The sequence below is a fragment of the Mobula birostris genome, chromosome 3 (assembly GCF_030028105.1).
Source record: "Mobula birostris isolate sMobBir1 chromosome 3, sMobBir1.hap1, whole genome shotgun sequence".
Classification (NCBI taxonomy): domain Eukaryota; kingdom Metazoa; phylum Chordata; class Chondrichthyes; order Myliobatiformes; family Myliobatidae; genus Mobula; species Mobula birostris.
In genome coordinates, this window is record NC_092372.1 from 118,349,994 (window position 1) to 118,370,361 (window position 20,368).

At 40.3% G+C, this 20,368-nt stretch overlaps 1 protein-coding gene across 5 annotated transcripts in view; it reads right to left on the reverse strand.

Annotated features, from left to right (window-relative positions):
• The window catches only part of LOC140195238 (bile acid receptor-like), a 129,369-nt gene extending 110,300 nt beyond the window's left edge, over positions 1-19,069 (reverse strand). For all 5 annotated transcript variants that reach the window (XM_072253251.1, XM_072253252.1, XM_072253250.1 and 2 more), the window contains exon 1: positions 18,905-19,069. The gene's annotated coding sequence lies outside the window, so the exon portion shown is untranslated. The remainder of the gene's footprint in view (positions 1-18,904) is intronic.
• Positions 19,070-20,368: the final 1,299 nt, after the last annotated feature.

A 20,368-nucleotide genomic window follows, 5' to 3' on the forward strand; every position in this document is an offset into this window, starting at 1 on the left:
CTAACCACTGAATTCAGACTAACTGGCCTATTATTGCCTTAATTCTGCCTCCCTCCCGAATTAAAGAGTGGAGTGACATTTGCAATTTTCTAGTCCTCCAGAACCATTCCAGGACCTAGTGATTCTTGAAAGGTCATTACTAATACCTCCACAATCTTGCTGGGCAGCATCTCTAGGAAGAGGTACAGTCGATGTTTCGGGCCGAGACCCTTCATCAGGACTGCTGAAGGGTCTTGGCCCGACTAGTCCTGACGAAGGGTCTTGGTCTGAAACGTCGACTGTACCTCTTCCTAGAGATGCTGCCTGGCCTGCTGCATTCACCAGCAACTTTGATGTGTGTTACTTGAATTTCCAGCATCTGCAGAATTCCTCGTGTTTACCTCCACAATCTCTTCAGCCACCTCTTTCAGAACTCTGGAGTGTAATCCACCTGGACCAGGTGACTTACCTACCATCTCCCTAAACACCTTCTCCTTAGTAATAGCAACACTCACTTCTGACCCCTGACACTCTCATATTTCTGGCATCCTGCTAGTGTCTTCCACAGTGAAAACTGGCACAAAATACTTCTTAAGCTCCTTCGCCATTTCTTTTTCCCCCCTTTAGTACCTGTTTAGTGACATTTCCCAGTGGTCCGATGCCCACTCTCATCTCTCTTTTATTCCTTATATATGTGAAAAACTTCTGGAATTTTCTCTTATATTATTGGCTGGCTTCTCTTCATAGTTCATCGTTTCTCTCCTTATGGTTTTTTTAGTTGTCTTCGATTGGTTTTTAAAAGAATCCCAATCCACTACCTTCCCATTAATTTTTGCTGTATTATATGCCCTCTCTTTTGCTTTTATGTTGTCTTTTACTTCTCATGTCAGCCACGGGTGTATCACCCTTCCTTTGGAATTCTTCATCTTTGGGATGTATCTAACCTGCGCCTTCCGAGTTGTCCCCAGAAATTCCAGCCATTGCTGTTTTGCCATCATCCCTGCTAGTGTCCCCTTCCAATGAACTATCATCTTCTTTTAGCCATGGTTGGGAGATGCACCTACTTCTCTACCAACTGCCCCAGCCTCAGCTTTATCACTCTGGTCCCATCCTCCTGCCAAATTAGATTAAACCTTCCCCAACAGCTCTCGTATATCTTCCAGTAAGGATATTGATCCCCCTCGGGTTCAATGTGTAACTCATCCCTTTTGTACAGGTCATCCCTTCCCCAGACGAGATCCCAATGCTCCAAAAATCTGAAACCCTGCCCCCTACATCAATTCCTCAGCCACATATTTATCTGCCAGATCATCCTTTTCTTGTCCTCACTGGCGCATGGCACAGACAGCAATCCAGAGATTACTACCCTGGAGTAAGGCTTTTCACCTTTCTGCCTAATTCCCTGAATTCTCTCTTTAGGACTCCTCACAATTCTTACCTGTGCTGTTGATGCCAATATGTCCACGACTTCTGCCTGCTCACCCTCCCCCTTGAGAATGCTAGGGACACGATCCGAGATATACCTGACCCTGGCACCTGGAAGGCAAAATACCATCTGGATATCTTTTTGTATCCATGGAATCCCCTTTCACTACTGTATTCTTCTTCTCCCACCTTCCCTTTTGAGCCACAGAGCCAGACTCAGTGCTGGAGATCTGCTTGCTGCGGTTTCTCCTTGGCAGATTTCAAACTCCAACCCCCCCACCCCCACACACACACACAAATAGTATGCAAAGTTGTATACTTATTATTGAGGAGAACAGCCACAGGGGTACTCCCTATTCCCTTTCCCTCTCCTGACAGGCAGCCAGGTACATGCCTCCTGCAACTTAGGTGTGACTATCTTCCTGTAGCTCCTATCTATCAGCTCCTCATTCTCCCGTTTGAGCTGACTGTCTTCAAGCTCTATTTCTTTAACACAGTCTCTAAGGAGCTGCAGCTTGTTTTACAGGACATGTCACTCATGGACTTGGGCTATATAGATTTTTTTTCGAGTGACTGTAGGTTTACTGCTGTGACTGTCAGTACTGTGTTTCACACCTTGGCCCCAGAGGAAACCAGTTTCATTTGGCTGTGTTCATGGGTATTCATGCATGGTTGAATGACAATTGCACTTGACCTTGAGAACACTCTGCATCGTGCATCTGTAGAAACTTGTGAGTGTCTTTGGTGACGTACCAAGTCCCCTCAGACTCCTAATGGAATATAACCACCGTCATGCCTTCTTTGTAATTGAATCAAAATTTTTGGCCCAGGATAGACCTTCAGAGATGTTGACACCCAAGAACTTAGAACTGCTCACTATTTCCACTGCTGATCCCTCGATGAGGACTGGTATATGTTCCCTCAAACTCCCTCCCTGAAGTCCACAATCAATTCCTTGTTCTTACTGACGTCGAGTGCAAGATTGTTGTTGTGACACCACTCAGCCAGCTGATCCATCTCGCTCCTGTATGCCTCCTCGTCACCATCTGAGATTCTGCCGACAATGGCGGTGTCATTGGCAAATTTATAGATGGCATTTGAGCTGTGCCAAGCCACACAGTCATGGGTGTAGAGAGAGTAGGAGCAGTGGGCTTAGCACACATCATTGAGGTGCTCCAGTGGTGATTATCAGTGAGGTGGAAATGTCATTTCCGATCTGCACTGGCTGTAGTTTCCCGGTGAGGAAGTCAAGGATCCCATTGCAGGGGAGGTACAGAGGCCCAGGTTTTGGAGTTTGTTGATTAGAACTGAGGGTATGATTGTGTTGAAAGCTGAACTATAGTCAGTAAACAGCAACCTGTAGGTATTGCTATTGTCCAGGTGATAAAATGCCTTTGAGTTTTAGGGACAGCCAGTGAGATTTCATCCTCTGTAGGCCTATTGTGGAGATAGGCAAATTGCAATGGGTCCAGGTCCTTAGGAAGGAGTTGATTCTGGCCATGACCAACCTCTTAAAGCACTTCATCACAGAGGATGTGAGTGCACCTGTTTGATAGTCATTGAGGCAGCTCACCCTCCTCTTCTTGGGTACTGTTATGGTTGTCACCCTTTCGAAGCAGGTGGGAACCGTTGACTGCAGCAGTGATGATGTCCTTGAACACTCCTGCCAGTTAATTAGCACAGGTTCACAGAGCCCTACCAAGTATGCCATCAGGGCCTGACACCTCGTGACGGTTCACCCTCTTGATAGATGTTCTGATGTTGGTCTCTGAGATAGAGGTCACAGGGTCAGCAGATGCTACAGGGATTCACACAGACATAGTTTTATTCTCCCTTTCAAAGTGTGCATAAAAGGTGTTGAGCTCATCTGGGAGTGAAGCATCACAGACTTTCATGATGTTAAATCTCGCTTTGTAGGAAGTAATGACCTGCAAACCCTGACAGAGCTGACGTTCATCTGATTCTGTCTCTAACCTCAATCAGAATTGTTTTCTCGCTCTTAAAGGAGGCTTCTATAGGTTGAACCTGAACTTCTTGTACAGTTCTGTGTCACTGGTCTTGAATACCACAGACAGGTCCAGCCCTCAGCAGACTACAAATCGAGTTCATCCGCAGCTTTTGGTTTGGCTCTGTCCAGTATGTTCTCTGAATTTAAAGTAAGAACGTTAAGTTCAAAGGAAATGTGGGAGGCAAGGTTTCTTTTTACACAGAGGGTGGTGGCTGCCTGGAATATGTTGCCTACAGTAGTGGGGGAGATAAATGTGTTAGAGGTGTTCAAGCCATTCTTAGACAAGAAGATGAATATGCAGAGGATGGGGGGATATGAATTGTCTGGGCAGGAGGGATTAGTTCCGTTAGGTACGTAATGATTATTTAATCAGTTTAGTGCAACATTGTGGGCCAAAAGGCCTGTTACTGTTCTATATTCAGGAGTCAGCATAGAATTCATTGTTTTAAATAAGATCTTTTCCAATTGCGTTCTTAAACTTTGAAGGATTAACAATGAGCTTTTTACATCAGTTTCTCCATGGGAAATGGTACAATTGTATCTAACTTCACATACACAGGGAGAAGGCAGGAGATTGAGACTGAGAGGAAAAATGGATCAGCCATGGTGAAATGGCAGAACAGACTCAACGGGCCAAATAGCCTGACTCTGCTCCTATATCTTATGGTCTTATCCTGAGAATTCAAAAAATTTCCTCAGGACTCTTGTTCACACTTCTTCAGATCTTCATTAGCAGAAGATCACAAAGCTTTGATGTTTGCCACATAGAGGAAAAAGAGCAAAAGACATTTAGACTCCCATTAAATTCCTCACGAAATCTTACTGCATTCTAACTTCGCAATATGCCACTGTTCCTTTATTCTTGTTATACCTAAGTTACCTAACAGCAAATGTTAGCAACTTCACCACACTGGCTGGATCTGGAATTTTAAAAAGATAGTATCATAATGATGGCTTGTTAACTAATGTTCTTCTTGAGACTGTCATGGTCCGGTCCGTGAAGTCCATATTCCGGTTCATGGTCCGGTCCATCGATCCTTATTTCAGGTTTTCCCATTTTTCCTTGTCCTGTTATGTGCCTTAATTGAGGCACATGATTCTCATTTTGGGCTAGCTACATAAACAGCTCCTGGGTTCAGCTTCAATGCTGGACTGTTCCCTTCTCTCCCCTTCCCCTTCCTTCTGAAGTCTCGCCTGCTACCTTCACCTGAAGCCTCACCTGCTACCTTCGCCTGAAGCCTCGCGTGCTACCTTCGCCTGTGTCCTCGCCTGTAACGCTGTCAGGTTCAACCGCCAGGGCAAGATTGGGGCCTTGCTGTGTCCAGATAAGGAACTGTCTCTTTGTGTCCTCGCTTTCACTAGGTAGGTCCGGCCGTTTGCCGCTACCTTGAGTTGAGAACTGTCTCTGTATTCATGCCTTCGCTAGGTAGGTCCTGTTGTTTGTCACTACCTTGTGTTGGGAACCGTCTCTCTGTGCCCTTGCCTCCACTGAGTAGGTCTGGCCATTTGCCATTACCTTGAGTGGAGATCTGTCACTCAGTGTTCTGTGTATGAGTCCCAGCCCTACGTCCTGCTCCCTAGGAGGGGTCCTGACTCTGTGTAGAGCCCCGGCCCCAAGTCCTGTTCCCAAGGAGGGGTCTTGGCTCTGTGTTCCGCATTCCTGTCTCCCAAGACCAAGGCTCTGTGTTCTGCGTTCCTGTCTCCCAAGACCAAGTCTGAGCTTCATGTCCCCATCCAGTTCTGGTCCTGCATCCTACTGCCATGTCCAGTCCTGTTGCCTTGCCACGTCTTGTCCTCCCCTAGATCCAGGGTCCGAGCCTGAGTCAAGACCCAGGTTCTGGGTCCCTGTCCAGTCTTCCTTGTCCAGGTTCCACGTTCCTAGTTCCTCATCCAGGCCCCACTTTCCTAGTCTAGTCCTGCTCCAGGCCCTGTATCCTAACCTCGTCCAGGGCCTGTGTCTTGTCCAGTGTCGTTTCTTCCTCACTTCTCTTGCTTGCTTGACACACCTAGTCCTGTTCCTAGTACTTCAGTGTCTGTGTCTTGCATTTGGGTCCGCTCCCCATGATAGAGACGACAGATCTGCCAGCCCATCCTGGTCTCAGTGTAAGCATAAGAGATGCCATTTAATCTTCTAGTACATTTCAGCATTCTGGACATAAAATTCAACAATGTCACATGATCAATATTTCAAGAGGTTTATCATTCAAATTCCCAGCATTCATTCCAATTTCCTCCAATGATTTCAGATTATGATTTGCATCTCCTCTAGTCTGTGAGCCAGTAGGGTTGGTCGGTACCATCTGAAGGGAATAATGCTCATAGTGATTTTTGGCAAGGTATACAGCTCTAGAGTTAGAAGATATATGATAGCATTGCACCAGTGGTAGCTTTATGTGTGCTATCTTGCATTTTATAACACTACCTTAAAATAAGCATTTCTGAAAAGTGGCCAATATAAAGTTCAACATATATATTCAACCCAGTGGTATTTTGTCACCAGCGATCCCTCAACATTGAAATTTGTCACAATGATAGCTGAGTTCAAGCACTTTTCATCAAATGTTGTTATAAAATTCTACATTGAAAACTATGTCATTGGTGGCACTCGCAGTACAGTGCCCAATTTCAGTAGAGTGAATCGTTTCATTTTTAGAAAAATATTTGTCTGTTGTTTATTTTGAAAAAGTCAATAAAAACCTTAGGACACATATAATCACATGGATTTGTAGAGAACTTATTCAGGAATTCAAATAAGTAATCACTTTTTATATATATTCCATATTAACATCAGTACAGCAGAACATGTTACCCCACACCCCAAAAGGTAAAAAAACCTCATTTGGAGAGATTTCTGGAGTTTTATCAATGTCATGATATTTTCCATATTGTTGTATCAAATCAAAACAATCTTAAGCTTTTGTCATAGCATACAGAATTACAGTACAACAATTCAAATGTAGGGTTCCACACGACCATAACATAGGCCGCATTTGGTTGTAAAATGAATATATTTAATCAAAGACTGCTTTCCATACTTTGTTTTCTATATTTTCATAACCTGTTAATAATCATAATAATTTTCCAAATCTTCCACGTCTTCCACATCTTCATCTGAACTTTCCACACTCTCCGAGGTGGATGCCTGGTTCTCACAGTCTGCCACTCTACACACATCAGTACACACGAGGCCATTTGCAACACACATACATCTTGGGAGTGAACATTTTTTTGGACAGTTACAGGCCAGTAGATCCAGGATGGAACCGGGTGCTGGCTGGCCTTCCATCCGGTGCACCACTAACTGTTCAGCTTCCTCTTCTCTCTCCATCTTCCATCCTCTGCTAACAGGGCTTGGCACTTGTGGGTCCTTCTCCAAGCATCCTCTCCATATACCAACCTGGTAGTTGGCTCGCTGTGCATGTTTTGTTAAGCAGTCCTTGCATGGTGGGAGTTGATGAATTTCGATTTCACCTTTTTTGGCACAGAAAAGGTGATACCTGAGCTCATTGACCTTGGTGGTTGATGCTTTTGAGGCATACAGGAGACATATAAATGCTTCCAGTTTGTCCATTAGTTCTGGGGAGAGGTCCCATTCCTGACCCAACTCTAAGAATGTGTCCTGAATGTCCTGAGTTTCCCCGTTGCTGGTCAGAAGTTTTAGGGGGCACTTGTCTTCCCCTTGCCTGCAAAAGTGCTCACAGTGTCACATCCTGTATATGCGTGCAACCCCACGAGAGCCCTACAAACCGCTATGCCAACAGTAGCAGCAATCTTCCTGATGTCTAGGAGCCCTGTACGGGTTCTAGTGCCACACTTCTGGAACAATGGGGCCTCAATCTTGTCACAAATTGCTAAAGACATGATAAAGACAAATGTGTCTTCTGAGCAGATCACTACAGATTGGTATCCCTCTCGTGTGGCATGGGCAGCATGGAGAAGTAGGCAGCCATCTGCTTCTTCTTGTTGACACTGAAGAGCTGATATCTCCTCACTGTCTTGAGATGTGATTCTGTAACATTTGTGATTCACAGTTGCATACAGAATCTTCTCCTGCAGCTTTGCTCTGTACTCCACCTTCCTCCATTCATGGGCTATGAAGCTATTGAGACTATTTTTGTTACTGACTTTGGTCAGGAAGCTCCTCCACTGCCTCACCATCTGTGTGCCTGTGATACCTTGCAACTCATGGCCAGTCTCTTCACCTCTTAGAGATCTTTCACTATTCTTGATAGAGTTCTCCTTGTATGTGTCGAACACAACATCTATTCTGCTACTCTGACTGCCTTCCCTCAGAGCCTTACCCAGAACTGTTGTGGCAACATCTCTGAAAGTAACTTGATCACCTTTCACTCCTTGGACCAAGTTCATTCCATCAACTACTGTAGCAGAGTTTTCTGGGAGTTGATCTTCTACTGCTACATTTTTCTGCAAGGTTGTGGCTAAAGTAGCTTTATTTGTCTTTCTCAGCAATCCTTCCGGTGGAGGGTAATGGTCCAAGGGGATGAGAAAGGATATCCTCCATACGTAGACTGCGCCCTTGTGCCATCACTATGATGCGTCCAAAGAAAGACCTGTCTGCTTTCAAGATGATCGCCCTCCCATTTGATTTCACTTCTCTCTTCTTACACATATCACTGAATGTTTTCAGCTTGTTGGTTTTCATTGGGTCATGGAATTTTTTTTTGCTGGTGGGTCTTCCTCTAGGCTCTCATCCTTGAAGGTTGCATAGCATTGCTCACCAATCTTATATGCCTTCATCAGGTCAGAGGCAATGTCCTTGGGGACTGCCTTTGACATAGAGATGCTAATGAGCTCCCGCTTTTCTGCAAATGGGTTGACCCATTCATGTATGAGGCTAACCACTGCTGAAGCTGCTTCCTCATCTTTCTGGATTCTTGGCCACTGTAGCTCCGCATGACAAAGCTCTGATTAGTTGCCTTGCACCATCTCCCTTAACTGTCCCAGGAATGCACTGCAGTGCTCAGCTGTTATGTAGTAACGCTTGATAGCTCCAGCATTCAGGCTGAAGCGTGATGTGCCTCCAGGAGTCTGTGTGTCTTTGTTCACTGTGGCTTCAATAGCCTGGTCCACAGGGATCTGCCCAAAGGGGTTGATATTTGACAGCTGCACTGAGAATTGGCCTGACTTGAAGGCCTCATACACAGAAGGATTCTCCTCTGGGAGGCTCATCATCTGAGCAAAGTAAGGGGACAGGTACCTGGCATAATTCATCTTATCATAGGCAAAGCACCATGGTTCTTATAGCATGGAGGTCCCCCTCACAGAAAGCTACCACCGATGCAACGCTATCACATCTTTTCTAGCACTAAGGGTGTACCCGTATACCTTGCCAAATATCAGTATAAGAATTATTCCCCCCAGATGGTACTGGTGGCCCAGATTTGGGGTCCTGGCTCACGGACTACATGTTGTCCTCCTGCCACTTTCTTTCACTTTGTACCATTATCCCTGTGTTATTGAATCCCTTTTGCCTCCTAACCCTTCACCAGACTTCCTTTCAATCCCCTCTTCCCCTCTCCCTTTCTCACAGCATCTTGAGATTTTTTTTGTTCTAACAAATGCATCTCTTTGCGTAGATGCAGCTCAGTATTTCTGGCATTTCCTGTTTTCATTGTAGTATTTACTCCTTACGATGCAAAATTATTTCATGCCATATTAAAATCCTCAACACACTGTAATTTCTCAACTTAAATGTTCCAGAGAGTTAAAAAATGGAAAAAGTGTGTGAATAATGTAAGGAAACCACTTTTATACCTTGTTAGCAAGCCTATAATAGTAGGAATTTGAGAAACCAAGTTATTCTCTTCCACAGATGTTGGCTGACCCAGTGAGTGTTCCCAGCATTTTCTGTGTTAATTTCAGACTTCCAGTTCTGAAGTTTTAATTCAGATACTATTATTTTTTATTAATTTTATCCAGATATTCAGAATTTCAAATGGTTAATGTTATTAATATGGATAGAGATACAATGCTTACAGACTACCTGTACACAAGTTACATCAAGTTTATTTTCATTCACTGTTACTTATAGAAATCCCACACTATGTAGATACCATCAGTTTTTCTTCACAAGAGAAATTTTCTGAAACTGGTAGCTATTATAATTAGATGCAAGGTTCAGTTGCTTCACCTCTGTGCTCTGTTTGGCCATTTACTAACTTTAATGGCTTGAAGTTTGCACTCATTTGTACTGAGGACCATAGTCAATTCCATAACTGGCACTCCCACTGAACGAGCCTCCTTGGTGATGAGGTTTGTCCAATGTGTGGTATCCATGGGCCACAGTCAGAGAAAATTAAAAGGCTGACAGTTTTTTGGTCTATACATTTATGTGCCAAAAACAACAGCAGACAGACCTTTGTATACACGCTAAGGGATCATGAAGAGTTGCATAGTGCAGACATTGATAAGTAATGATATTTTGGTTGTCCTGCTCCCTTTCATGCTGTGTACATCACATTTTGTTAAATTAGCATTCTTCAGAACTTCTGACCTTTCATGTTTGAAATGTTTGCTTATGTTGTTACTCTTTAATTTTTTATCATGCCTTAGATCAAATTCCATTATTGCTTCAGGGGCAACAATTTCCAATACAGTACACAATGGACTATTTACAGTGTCATTGAAAAACATTTAAGTAGATTATCATTTTTTCCATATTCTGAGATTGATGGATCAGTTAATCTCTTGAATATTAATTGTATTTTGTGTTATTTTTATTGGCAAAGTAGTAGAGCAAGAATAATTCTCAGTACACTAGGAAGAATGCTTTATTTCTTGTTAATATTTATATTTACACTCGTATTCTTACTCAATCATAAATGCTTAATAGTTTATCTGACACACTATCCATAAAAATAAAATGGGGATGTCTATGGAGAAAATCTAACAGCTGTCACAACCAGGATCTATCTTCACTTCAGCTACAAGTCATGAATATAGATGATGGTGAATTCAGTAAATCGGCAGTCACAGATATCAGTCATAATTCAGTGGCAGACTTCTTTCCTTGTTAAAACATTGCAGGTTAAAGCTATATTCCAAAGGCTGAGTATGAAACCTACACTAAGGTATAAAACTACTCTAATATTACAGTACAAACAAACACACTGCTGGAGGAACTCAGCAGGTCAGGCAGCATCTGTGGAGGGAGAATAACAGTGATGATTCAGTCAAGACTCTTCTGGCCTGAATATGAATCCTAAACCAAGATATGAAACCTTCTCTAAAGTTCCAGTGCAAAAAAAAACTGCTAGAGGAACTTAATGGATCATTTGGGGATATTATTTTTCAAATGACATTAAGCTGAAGACATCTCAGTTTCCTGAGATGGATATAGACTCCATGGCATTATTCTGATAAAGTCCTGGACACTTATTCAGAAGTAGATGACCTAGATGTTATCATATTGTTGTTTGTAAAGAGTTTCCATTGTGAAATAGTATCTTTTTTCTGACATCACAAAAGTACTTAATTAACTGTCCACCTGAAGGGTCTGAAATGTTGATTATTTATTCTTCTCCATAAATGTCTCCTGGCCTGTTGAATTTCTCCAGCATTGTGTGTACTGGTCTGGATTCCCAGCATCTGTAGAATCTCTTGTGTTTATTAATTACCTGTAAAGTGTTTTGAGGCATTCTGAAAGGGATATTAAAGACACCATAAACACAAGTTTGTTTTTCATTTGTTTATTAAAAGCTGTACACCACAAATTATTTATCTTTAGGATTACTCTGATTGTACCACAGTTATAATCTATCCTCACTTTGCAGTGAAAGTGGTCCGATATCTGTACCAGTTGATTTATAATGAAGTATTTTAAACCATTGCAAGAGGCATTATGGATAAATCCTATATTATGAGACTGGAATTGTGCACAGGACGTACCAACCCTTCATTTCCATGGTAGGATTATGAAGGAAATAGCCTGTATTTCCGAATCCAAACACTAGATTATGGCTATACTTTTCATGGCAGTTGCCAGACTAGTTGGAAGCTTTATTTAAATATATACAAGTGAAATTTTCTCAGAATATATCTTAAGATGTATTATTCTCTACAATTTACCATTGCAGAAGCATATTTTCATTTCTAATGGGCAATGGATTACTTTATATCAACAAGGAGATTGCTCTGGTTGCCTATATGAATTTCTATCATTTTCAGTCAAAGATTATAGAATAAAATATAAACACAAGAGATTCTGGCAGATGCTGGAAATCTAGAGAATTACTCTTAAAATGCTGGAGGAACCTTGCAGGTCAGGACGATGAAGGGTTTTGGCCTGAAACGTCAACTCTATTCCTTTCTATTGATGCTACCCGACCTGCTGAGCTCCTAATTTTGTGTATTACTCCAGATGGAAATATTTTAGAATTTAGAGTGGCTGATGTGTGATAAATTCTGAATTTTCATTGTCTATTTTGAGTTCTTTCTTGAAAGTAGGTAGCAAACAGCTGTAGATCAGTTGTGCCATTGGGGAAGGAAAGAGGATTAATAGAACAGCATTCCCAATTTTAATGATTAAAAAATGATTCCTGTTGGAAAATGCACATATGTTGATCTTGTAAAGAGACAATTGAATATAACTGTGACATTTCCAAGTGAAAAGTTAAATTATGAATACTCATTAAGGTCAGAATGAGTGACTTGGATGAGATATCATGTTGTAGCAGACTATTATATCCATGTCTTAGCTTTTGGAGAAGTGAATGTAAGTGGGGGGAAAAGTTAAGTAACAAATTGCATGATTTGTGAGATATAAGTTTTGGACGGAACACAATTATCCAAGTTTCTACTTCAATGAAAATTTTCCACAAGTTAGATTCCTGTGGGACAAACAAAAATGTCTTTGTAGTAGTTCTAGCACTGAAGATCTTTCTTTTTCACGAATTCTGTTCAAAACATCTTATTTGGCTATATTATATGTGCCGAGAGCAAGCAGGGATTCTGCCTTGGATCAAGGAAAAGAAATCAACAAAGATAATTTAGATGGAAATGCTACTAAATGATTTCTTCTTTCCTGAATAAAAAGAAAATAGGTTTTACTAACTTTCTCTTAACAGTGTCCTAGAGTTGTACAGCATAGCAAAAGTCCCTTTAGCTCATACTGACCTAGGTGTATCCCAGTTCTCAGCACTGGGCTTAAATCCCTCTAAATTGTTGTCATCCACATACTTCTGTAATATATGTCTGGCAGCAGGTTCCATATCACTGTGTTAAAATTCGCCCCTCAGTTTCTTATTAAACCTTTCACCTCTAATCTTAAAAACTAATGCGGTCTAGGTTTCGATTTCCCAACCCTGGAAAAAAGATTGTTCACCCTATCTTTCTTGCCTCTCATGATTTCATACACCTGTATGAGATCACTTCTCAGTCTACTATGCTCCAATCAGTCTAACCTCTCCCTATCACTCAGTCCCTCGAGTCCTGGCAACATCCTCATAAATTACTTTTGCACTTTTCCCAGTTTAATCACATCCTTCTTGTAATGGTGACCAAAGCTAAACACAATTGTGCCTTTACCAACATCCTGGACCGATAGCATCACAACCAGTTCAGATGTTCCCTGGTATGAGAACAATTTGAAGTTCTTTCCTTCTACATATCACAGAATTTGTACCCTGAAATCTGTGAGAATAGTCTATCCTATAAATGTAAATACCATCAAAATTTTGGATTTATACTAATAGAACTTCTGAATTTAGTTATCTCCCATTTAGCACTTTTTTGCCAAAGCTGCAGCCTTGTGGATTTTGAACTTTCTGTCTGAGAATATAAGGGAGGTCATGAAAGGAGATCATCAGCAGGTTTTATACCAAAAATAAAAGATCTTTAAGGTTCCCAATGTGCACAGTGAAAATATTTAAGGAAGGATCGGTGAACTATTGATTCTATCTTAAATATGGCCACTGTGTTTTATTTCAACCACTCTATGTTTTTGAAGGAAGAGATTGGTTAGAAGTCACAGGATTTCTAGTTTTATAAACAGAATTTAGTGTGTCAAGGTGCAGGCAGGGAACTGGCTCTTATCTGTCACAGTAAATGTTTGTTTTAAACCAAAGTGACCCACCATAATCTCCTGCGAAGATCAGACACTGCTTATCAATTGGAGAAAATGAGAAGCAGTCAAGGTCCATTAAAAAAAACAACCTTAATTTTCCTTTCAGGAAAGTTTGAATAATTTTATGTGCTGGCCTATTGGATACACTACAAAAGGAACAATAATTTTCCTTTTCCTTCCCATCAAGTTGAATGCATTTTCCCACAGCATATTTTGAGATTCAGAACTGGTCGATGTAAAATTCCTTCAATTTTCAGAGAATTAAGAAAAATAACTGATAACTCCCTTCAATATTCATTCTCTCTTTTAATACAATGGCTCACAATGTCTCTGAATATCTCCAAGCATATACTTAATCTACAACTAGAAAAATGACACCTACATGTGTACATGGTCAATAAATGCCACTTTTCTATTTCCCACACCATCCAATCTCACTGTTGTCTATTAGTAGGAACTGTGCCAAATTAAAGAGTAATTTTATTCTGGGGACTTGTGTTCAACCACTGGGGATATTCATAAGATTATATAAACTTGTTTAGGACAGGAAGCAGCTGTTGGAGAGAATTAGCCATCATTTCAGTTTGTTTGCATTTTTGGTGAATGTGAGGCAATATTCCTTGTGATGAGAGTTGTATGGAAAAATGATAAAAAAAACCCCTAGAGTACTAACTTAACACCATAAATTAAAACAACATAGATGGTAATAGTAATTGCAATAAACAAATATTGCATGATACTTCATTTTTATTAAACAAATGCACTATTTGACATCTGAACAAAAATCTCATGGTATTCCTGAAACACTGAAAACTTTGAAATGCATTAACTATTCTGTAAGCATTGTAACAAGTACTCACAAAGGTAAAAGTCTGAATGAGCAATCACTCCTGTTTGGTAAAAAAAAACTGATTATTACAGATTATGTGTAAAATAACTTGCAAAGACATGAAAGAAGACATATTACAGAGGTGTCCTAGATGATAAAGTTAGTTGGTAATTATGTGATGAAAATACATTACCTTCATCAACCAAAGGTAAGTTATATATTCGGCAGAAAAAACAAGTAAAAACTTTTATAATTTCCAATCAGAAAGTGCTCCCCATCCCTCAGCCATCACCCCATTCCATCCCCAACCTTTAATTGACGAAGGCTTGTGACAAAATCACAGGCTAGTTTCAAGAGGTTCAGTGCTTGGCTTCTCCGGTAAATGTAAAAAGTACTGTTCAAGTCAAGTCAAGTAACTTTTTATTGTCATTTCAACCATAACTGCTGGTACAGTGCACAGTAAAAACAAGACAACGTTTTTCAGGACCATGGTGCTACATGAACAATACAAAAACTACACTGAACTACGTAAAACAACACAAAACTACACTGGACTACAGACCTACCCAGGACTGCATAAAGTACACAAAACTGTGCAGGCATTACAATAAGTAATAAACAAGACAATAGGCACAGTCGAGGGCAGTAGGTTGGTGTCAGTCCAGGCTCTGGGTATTGAGGAGTCTGACGGCTTGGGGGAAGAAACTGTTACATAGTCTGGTCGTGAGAGCCCGAATGCTTCGGTGCCTTTTTCCAGATGGCAGGAGGGAGAAGAGTTTGTATGAGGGGTGCGTGGGGTCCTTCATAATGCTGTTTGCTTTATGGATGCAGTGTGTGGTGTAAATGTCTGTAATGGTGGGAAGAGAGACCCCAATGATCTTCTCAGCTGACCTCACTATCCGCTGCAGGGTCTTGCGATCTGAGATGGTGCAATTTCCGAACCAGGTAGTGATGCAGCTGCTCAGGATGCTCTCAATACAACCTCTGTAGAATGTGGTGAGGATGGGTGGTAGGAGATGGACTTTTCTCAGCCTTCGCAGAGAGTAGAGATGCTGCTGGGCTTCCTTTGCTATGGAGCTGGTGTTGAGGGATCCAGTGAGATTCTCCGCCAGGTGAACACCAAGAAATTTGGTGCTCTTAACAATCTCTACAGAGGAGTCTTTGATGTTCAGCGGAGAGTGGTCGCTCTCCTGAAGTCAACAACCATCTCTTTTGTTCACATTCAGAGACAGGTTGTTGGCTCTGCACCAGGCTGTTAGCCACTGCACCTCCTCTCTGTATGCTGACTCATCGTTCTTGCTGATGAGACCCACCATGGTCGTGTCATTGGCGAACTTGATGATGTGGTTCGAGCTGTGTGTTGCAGCACAGTCGTGGGTCAGCAGAGTGAACAGCAGTGGACTGAGCACACAGCCCTGGGGGACCCTTGTGCTTGGTATTATTACAAAGGAGAATATTACTATTTATGATGAAGTTCTGCTGAGTAATTATTAATTACTCAATGCAATTAAAAAATAATTTGTTTTGACATTATCTCTGTGCTGTTTTATGACCTATATGCAATCTGAATGCCTTTTTCTACATTCGTGCAAATGATGTTCCCTCTAGTGCATTACCCTTATAATTTCATGCCTTTAGCAGGAAGTTCTGATGTTATGATATATACTATATAAATCAAAATGTGCTTTTTCTCTCACTTCTTCATTTAAACAAAAGAATAATGCATGTTTGTTTACTGTTACTAATTTCCTATTAAAGGTAAGTCCATCAATGGCCTAAATGCCATGAAGGTAACCACCAAATATTAATAACAGAATTTAAATACTTCATAGTTAAGCCATATCCATTGTTGAGTGATCATACACAACACGGCATATCCTAACAGCTTATTCCACTTATCGCAATTGAAATTTGCTTTGCTGTGTAAATTCAGTTGAGCAATTATTTTATTCAGTTTTAGAATCTGAACTCTTCTATCAGGCATGTATTTATTGCCCATTACTACTTTCCCTTGAGAGATCATAGTGAACCACCACTACACTCCTTCTGGTTAAAGAACTCCCATGGTGAGTAGGCAGGTCTGGCACTTAGAATGGACAGACTATATATCTGCAAATCAGAATGGTGCACTGCTTGGAGAGGAACCTGCAGGTGATTGAGAGGTGCTATCAGAGTAGCTTGGGTAAGTAACTCCATTTTGTCAATGATACAAACTTGTTATTGAAGGACGGTTTCTGATGAAGCAGTTGAAGATGGCTGAGCCCAGAGGAAATCTGACAATAGTGACTGACCTACAATAACCACAACCATTCTCCTTGTGCAGGCTTTGATTCCAAACACTGACTCATCCATGTGCTTTACATTGCATGAAATTTGTCACATTCTAAATATTGTGCAACTTATATTATGCTTTGCATTTCACTCGCTCTCTATAGTGTGAGTTCAATTGTGTCTAGACAGCAAAAGCACAGAGAATGGAGGATATTGACAGAGGTGCTATCAGGTGGGAAGAAGGTGCTCATTTGTTGCCATCACTGTCGCCCCATTACAAACACAACCAACTTGGAACCGCTCAGGCAAGTTCTCTTTAAGCTTTGTCAATGTAGGCCTCTCATACATTGTGAAAAACCGCTTCTGCATGAGTCATTCCATCTGCAAGCTATGCATGTTTAAATGATTTTCATAGAATTGGCATCCAGATGAACTTTACAATCTATCCGTGCTCCCATCTCCATGTTCTCGTGCAAGGAAAGCCCAGAAGAAAAATCACTCATTTCAAGATTGAAACAGAAACTATCAGACTGCTATTTGGAATTAGTTTTCCAGTCGAGTATTGCACTAACTGCACATAGTAGCTTTTGTTTTTTGTTCTACATTATGTGCAGTGTATGGAATACATTCATTACTTACTTATTCATTCTGTGTTATTTGCAGTGCAAAACACATAATATATAGCATGCGACTAGCGCCTTTCTTTTGTAATTTAATCCACTGAATCATCAACATGCATCTTTTGGGACTGCAAGTAAATTAATCCCACTTACCTGCTTTTTGCCAGTTGTCTTGTAATTTGTTTTCCATTGAATATTTATTCAGTTCACATTTTAAAGTTATTTTATATATGCATCAGGCAGTGAACTCCGGATCATAAAGACATAAAGTGATTTTCCTGTTTCAACCCTGGTTCTTAAACCCAACTCATGGAAAAACACAATGTCTCCCAAGGCCTAAAATTCCAAAATGTCTTGCTTCCCTTAGTTTTCACATTTTACAAAGACTGAATTTGGTGTTACTGATCCACTACTTCATCAGTTACTCCATTCCCTGTCCTGCTGAATTCAGTCCCAATAGAAGCTTGTGCTGTGGACATTGCTTCGTAATCTCATTTATTGAATTGGATAGACTGTTTTACATAAATAATATCTTTAATTTCTACTTAGCTATTAATATTTTATGTTTTTGTTACTTTTGTCTTGTCGACTTTAGCATATGTGTGAAAAAACTCTTGGCTAAAGAGGGTATTTCAGTAATCAATGGGTTTGCCCATAGTCTTTCATGTACAGCTTATTTAGTACTAATAGCACAGCAATCTATAAGATATTGTTCGTTGCCGGCAACAAACAAATCCTTCAACCTCATTCTTACTCCTAAATTCACAGTGCAACATTATTTGTAATTGGCAGGTACATCCCCAAATGTTCTTTGACTTTTGCATATTTGATCTACCATGTGTCGTCGTAATTTTCTAATGTACCAGGGAGAAATAAATACTTTACAACTGAATATAACCACTTTTAAGATTTGTGTTTAATTCTTTGGAATTCCAATTTCCCTTGAAATGCCACTATTTTAAGCTACAATATGTTATGATTCTTTTTACAGTGCTTAAATTAAAGAAATTAAATATAATTTACAATAATTTATAATTTACAATTAAATATAACTTACAGTAGAGCTGTAAGTTAGAATATTAATATCTCTCAATCTCCCTCTGTTCGTTTATATGAGATGAATATTTATCTACTAATATCAATTTCAAGCCAAATGACTGACCTTAAGCCTTCAGTCTTATTATTTATATGATGACATATCTATAAATGCAACAATATTTTTGTTTTTCTGGCAGTGACCACATTCTAGATGCATGTCAATATTGATGATCGCTAAAGAAAGAACTTGCATTTAAAGAATTGTTTACAATTTAATGACATTCCTATTTGTTTCTTGGTCAAATTATATAGTATTTGTGAATCTAATGAATATACTGTATAGCTAACTTGTAATCTAATGAATATACTGTATAGGTTTGTAATCTAATGAATATACTGTATAGCTAACTCTTAAGAGCATAAGTGTAGTCAAACTCAGTACTTGTAGTGTTCTTTAAAATGACCTCTATAAATGAGGTTATTGCTTTTTCATGCAGTGAACCGAATATAATTAACATTTTTTAATTCTGCCAATGCTGTTTCCCCCATTTTTCCCAAATAAATTTTTGTTTTTTTTTATTTCACGGAATAACCAAAGTTTGGTGAAACTCTGAAGTAAAAGTAAAATTATATTCTTAAAGTCTGCTTACCGGAATTTGGTGGCGCAGAGGATGTTCTTCCCTGCTTATGTGAAGATATAATGATCTCTGAGCGTCACTGAAGTCCAGCTGGAGCGAGCAGGGCCTTTTTTGCCTATTTATCAGAGGCTCTTTGCAAACACTCTGGCTCCAGACATTCTGCAGAACAGCACTAGAGGCCTATCGCACTAACTAGCTTCCCACACAGCTCCCTCCTGGGTCAGAGAAAGGGCAGCCCCTAGTGAGAATAAATCAAACAGAACTGGCTCATCGTTGCTATCCATGGCCAGGTCATAGAGATCCCCAAGTTGTGTATATCTTCTGCTCCCCATCTTCAAATCTTTCATTTTCTTTTTACCTACTAGTTTAGGCAAGGACAAGCAGTGAAACAGAAACAACCTTCTTTCTATTCATCATCCTGTGACAATCTCAAACAGAAAATATGAACAAATCTGAGTATGGTTAGTTTGGTCAGATTTAATAAGGGACAAATAATTTTATGAACACTTGAGGAACTTGTGGAATGCCACATCCAAAGTTTGCGGTCAAACCTCATGTTGCCTTGCTGCCTTTGCCGCTGCTGAGAGCTGCATTTTGTTTTAACAGTATGGGTACCCTGACTTGTACCTTGGTGTTGTTATTGCGACTACACACAATGAACAAAACTCTGACAGATAAAATATCGTATGGAAAATATCAATATTTAAGAGCATGATCAAATTAGAATTGAAATGAATGTAAAACATTATTGTTATTTTGATATCCCTTTGGTTTAATGCTCCAAGTTAATGCAGAGAAAATTATTCCATTCTTATACTTTGCCAGACTAAAATATTTCTGAAGCCAGTGATGTGCTCTCTCAAAAATTGGCAGATTACTACTACTCTTAAACATCTTACAGAAATATTTTCTAGAAAATCAAGTGCAGAGCTACATTTTTTTAAAATTATACTGTCGCAATTACCATTTTGACAATCAAAGGCTTTTCAGTATGATGAGTATAAATACATTTCCCCGTTTTCCTGACCTTTCCCTGTATTCTTGTTTCCCACATAGAATTATATACAGCACAAGCTAGTTAACTTAACTGGTCCATACCAGTGTTTATGCTCTACTCCAGCTGGCTCCAGGTTCCTACAAGTATGGAGGATATACAGAAAATGTTATGGAATAAATTCAGATGTGGTCTCTAAAAGAATAATTTCTCTACCCCAAGAATCAAACATGAATGATTCTGAACATGATTGGCATTTATTCTGCATAAGAGCAGGATTGATAGGCGAGGGGAAAAAGGCACAAAGAAATCACTGCATTATGAGATTAGAAGCCATCCACTACACCTCCACACTTGCCATCTGTCTCCTGCTTGATTATAACAACAAGAAGGCGAGGGAGCCTCACTAGGATAGGTCTGTTCACATGGCAGGCAGCGTGGAGGAGGGATAGGAAGGGAAACCTGAGGCAGGTGGTACTCAA